At 54.0% G+C, this 5000-nt stretch overlaps 1 non-coding gene across 1 annotated transcript in view; it reads left to right on the forward strand.

Moving 5' to 3' along the window:
* The first annotated feature begins 3356 nt into the window (after window positions 1-3356).
* The window catches only part of LOC124725257, a 1909-nt gene continuing 265 nt past the window's right edge, over window positions 3357-5000 (forward strand). Inside the window, exon 1 of the ribosomal RNA XR_007006694.1 lies at window positions 3357-5000. This exon is cut by the window's right edge and continues 265 nt beyond it. This is a non-coding gene — a ribosomal RNA (small subunit ribosomal RNA).

Genomic DNA, 5000 nt, shown 5'->3' on the forward strand with positions numbered 1-5000 from the left:
CGTTCGTGCACCACCCCAACCGCCAAACTCGCACCTCCAGCGGATGAACGGCGGACGTTTCCCGCACTCGTAAAGTGCAATCCACCCCTATAACTTGCGTTTCATGAAGAGTTATTTCCAATATGCGACATTCCCGCTGTCCGTATACATGAGCCGCGACCTGTACCACTTACGAGCGAGAGACGCGATCGCGTTGCTCACTGTACGGCGTCCGATACCGAGCCATCAGCATGTCGGTCCCCATGCGCGTTGCACTCGCACTCGCAGTCGCAAAAACGTGGGGCAAATATATTACGCGGAAAGAGTTATAACAGACCGAGCCCCACTGCATGGGGGGGAGTCTTTGTCACTAATGTACACAGATGGAACATTTTGGACTGGAACCAGATTACCCGTACACACGGCGCTGATTAGTAATCAATGCAGAGCCATCAAACTACAGCAAATATACACAACTGTCCGTATACATGCTGAAAGAGTCTGCCCAAAATGGGAACCACACGTCAGCCAGACACTCTGATCACGCACCACTCTCTGCTTCTAACAGGCGCACATACAATATGTAAGCACCAGCATGGAACAACATCCAGTGCATCTTCTCCGCCACATTACACAATCCACACTATCACAACCAGACCAGGAGGTCCGTGCGGAAAATACAATATCCCAGCCTTTCGACATCCACCATTGCGCAGACCAGGCACCAACACCCACACATGTCCTATACAACGGTGCACCCAACATCACAATAGTACCTCCTGTCACAGCGCACAAACAATGACATGAGTCAAAGACACAGGTCTCACACAAGCATAGAATTGGAGCGCCGCCTCTAATAAGCCAAAGGTGCATCCTGACGTGACAAATCTGATCATGTCACAAGCATTCACTTACTATAATCACTATCAACGAACCTGCCGCGCCCCCGCCCCCCCCCCCCCCCCCCTACACCTTTCCGTACAACAACGTGTAACCTAACCTAACCTAACCTAACCTATGTTGTACCTTAACCTAACCTATGTTGTACCTTAACCTAACCTATGTTGTACCTTAACCTAACCTATGTTGTACCTTAACCTAACCTATGTTGTACCTTAACCTAACCTATGTTGTACCTTAACCTAACCTATGTTGTACCTTAACCTAACCCATGTTGTACCTTAACCTAACCCATGTTGTACCTTAACCTAACCCATGTTGTACCTTAACCTAACCCATGTTGTACCTTAACCTAACCCATGTTGTACCTTAACCTAACCCATGTTGTGCCTCAACCTAACCCATGTTGTGCCTCAACCTAACCCATGTTGTGCCTCAACCTAACCCATGTTGTGCCTTAACCTAACCCATGTTGTGCCTCAACCTAACCCATGTTGTGCCTTAACCTAACCCCATGTTGTGCCTTAACCTAACCCATGTTGTGCCTTAACCTAACCCATGTTGTGCCTTAACCTAACCCATGTTGTGCCTTAACCTAACCCATGTTGTGCCTTAACCTAACCCATGTTGTGCCTTAACCTAACCCATGTTGTCGCCTTAACGTAACCCACGTTGTCGCCTAAACCTGCTCTGTAATTGTTATACGACTCGTTCAATTACTGTAGTGTTGCCCACCCGCAACCCTCGCAATATAGTTTCGCTACTCGCACTGCCCCGCACCCCTGTGTATCGCTTCATGTTAAACACCTTGCAAGTCTTGCTCACTTTCCACATGCTCCTGCTGTACACTGTAATGTGGATGGCAGCAGGACGTACATGCCGCCCCTCCCCACGTCCCCACCTTGCCCCCTGCCTTCGCAAGCTGGTTGGTGAGAAGTTTGCATGTTCAATGCCCTTCGCATGCGACGTACTCAGGCTACGTTGTGGTGCGGCCTGTGTCAACTGTCCGCTGATGTCGTACGCGTGAACCACAATCTGTACTGCACATTCGTCCTTATGTACTGAATGATACATCGTGGCACATGTGTGACCGCACAACGACTGCGCCCAAAAACGGCGGACCATACAGTGCAAATATTGTGCACGCAGCTACGTGTCGTCTCCCTATGAGAGCTGGATTGCAGTGTGGTACGCCATAGAGACGTGTGGGAGGAACGGACGCCGTGGATGGCGATCAGCATGAGCTGTCTGTTGATGTATTCGGACCTAGTCGTCTCTCCTCACACACCGTGATGGCATGGTGCACCGCGTTCCATATCTGCGACATGCTACAGAGGCCGGTTGACAGTCGTTCGAGCAATGGACATCGCATACGTACGGGGGCCACCTTCCACGTATTGTCTAGGCGTGCACATTTTGTTGCGTGTATGTTGGGCAGACGTAGTGTGGCGTGACACCTGACACAGGCATGCAATAATCGTTGAAGTTGCAAATGGCGATGGACGCCTGCGTTTTCTGGTGAAGTTACGCAAATGAACAAATGGTAACCTGTTGTGGTGCGGTTGTTCTCGCTAGGGGTGAATCGGTGATGGCGACGATAGGTTGAGGTACTAACCGGTTGTTCCAGCGATACCCACCATGCCGACGAAACTGAACGGCATCTGGGTGTGAAGCGATACGCGGCGGTGGCTGGGTGGGACCGTCCCCGGCCGGTGAGGGGGCGCCTCCCGGCGTGCTGGCCGCGCGGTGCGTGGGCGCACGCGCTACAGCCGGCTGGTGGGGGGCGGCCAGTGGCAGGCGCGCCGGCCGACGGACGCGGCAGGCGTCGCAGCTGCGCGCCGGCGCACCCTGCGCGCGGCGCCGTGCGGCCAAAGTAGGTCCTCGCGGGCCCGGTGCGAAGCGCGGTGGACATCTTCAGTGTGCTGGTCCGATTGAGGACTGTGTGCGTTGAGGATGCGCCGCCGCCCGGCGCTCGGCGCCGCGACGCCGTCTGCTGCTCGGTCGCCCCAGCGGTTCTCGCTGGTGGTTTGTATCGCAGCTGTGCGGATGTGTTGGCGCGTGCGCTGTGCTGAGGGAGAGTTCGCTTCGGCACCCAAGTGGGGCTTTTGTCCTTCTGTGGCGCTGGCGTTGGAGCTGCCGGTCACCGTAGGTGGCGCGTGTTGTCTCCCGCCGGCAATGCCACGACAGCACGCTCCCGGGCCCTCTGTCGGCAGCGGCAAGCTCAGTTGGGAGCACGGGTGGTCGCACCGAAAGCGTCTACTCGCCTAACTCCGGGCGATTGCGCCTCTCTCGAACCCGACCAAGTACTTGGGACGGCGCTGCGCGCCGCCGGGACCTGAGAGGGTTTCGAGGTGTATTGTGCAGGGGAGCTCAGCCTCCTCCTGTTTGCAGAATGATTGAGCGGACGCTTGCGTGTTCGCGCGGGCCCCCGGGACACACTCCCGGGCGGCCGGCTGCTCAGCTCTAGTTGACGCAGCTCCCTGGTTGATCCTGCCAGTAGTCATATGCTTGTCTCAAAGATTAAGCCATGCATGTCTCAGTACAAGCCGCATTAAGGTGAAACCGCGAATGGCTCATTAAATCAGTTATGGTTCCTTAGATCGTACCCACGTTACTTGGATAACTGTGGTAATTCTAGAGCTAATACATGCAAACAGAGTCCCGACCAGAGATGGAAGGGACGCTTTTATTAGATCAAAACCAATCGGTCGGCTCGTCCGGTCCGTTTGCCTTGGTGACTCTGAATAACTTTGGGCTGATCGCACGGTCCTCGTACCGGCGACGCATCTTTCAAATGTCTGCCTTATCAACTGTCGATGGTAGGTTCTGCGCCTACCATGGTTGTAACGGGTAACGGGGAATCAGGGTTCGATTCCGGAGAGGGAGCCTGAGAAACGGCTACCACATCCAAGGAAGGCAGCAGGCGCGCAAATTACCCACTCCCGGCACGGGGAGGTAGTGACGAAAAATAACGATACGGGACTCATCCGAGGCCCCGTAATCGGAATGAGTACACTTTAAATCCTTTAACGAGTATCTATTGGAGGGCAAGTCTGGTGCCAGCAGCCGCGGTAATTCCAGCTCCAATAGCGTATATTAAAGTTGTTGCGGTTAAAAAGCTCGTAGTTGGATTTGTGTCCCACGCTGTTGGTTCACCGCCCGTCGGTGTTTAACTGGCATGTATCGTGGGACGTCCTGCCGGTGGGGCGAGCCGAAGGCGTGCGACCGCCTCGTGCGTGCTCGTGCGTCCCGAGGCGGACCCCGTTGAAATCCTACCAGGGTGCTCTTTATTGAGTGTCTCGGTGGGCCGGCACGTTTACTTTGAACAAATTAGAGTGCTTAAAGCAGGCAAGCCCGCCTGAATACTGTGTGCATGGAATAATGGAATAGGACCTCGGTTCTATTTTGTTGGTTTTCGGAACCCGAGGTAATGATTAATAGGGACAGGCGGGGGCATTCGTATTGCGACGTTAGAGGTGAAATTCTTGGATCGTCGCAAGACGAACAGAAGCGAAAGCATTTGCCAAGTATGTTTTCATTAATCAAGAACGAAAGTTAGAGGTTCGAAGGCGATCAGATACCGCCCTAGTTCTAACCATAAACGATGCCAGCCAGCGATCCGCCGCAGTTCCTCCGATGACTCGGCGGGCAGCCTCCGGGAAACCAAAGCTTTTGGGTTCCGGGGGAAGTATGGTTGCAAAGCTGAAACTTAAAGGAATTGACGGAAGGGCACCACCAGGAGTGGAGCCTGCGGCTTAATTTGACTCAACACGGGAAACCTCACCAGGCCCGGACACCGGAAGGATTGACAGATTGATAGCTCTTTCTTGATTCGGTGGGTGGTGGTGCATGGCCGTTCTTAGTTGGTGGAGCGATTTGTCTGGTTAATTCCGATAACGAACGAGACTCTAGCCTGCTAACTAGTCGCGTGACATCCTTCGTGCTGTCAGCGATTACTTTTCTTCTTAGAGGGACAGGCGGCTTCTAGCCGCACGAGATTGAGCAATAACAGGTCTGTGATGCCCTTAGATGTTCTGGGCCGCACGCGCGCTACACTGAAGGAATCAGCGTGTCTTCCTAGGCCGAAAGGTCGGGGTAACCCGCTGAACCTCCTTCGTGCT

Source organism: Schistocerca piceifrons, unplaced genomic scaffold (assembly GCF_021461385.2).
Source record: "Schistocerca piceifrons isolate TAMUIC-IGC-003096 unplaced genomic scaffold, iqSchPice1.1 HiC_scaffold_1036, whole genome shotgun sequence".
Classification (NCBI taxonomy): Eukaryota; Metazoa; Arthropoda; class Insecta; order Orthoptera; family Acrididae; genus Schistocerca; species Schistocerca piceifrons.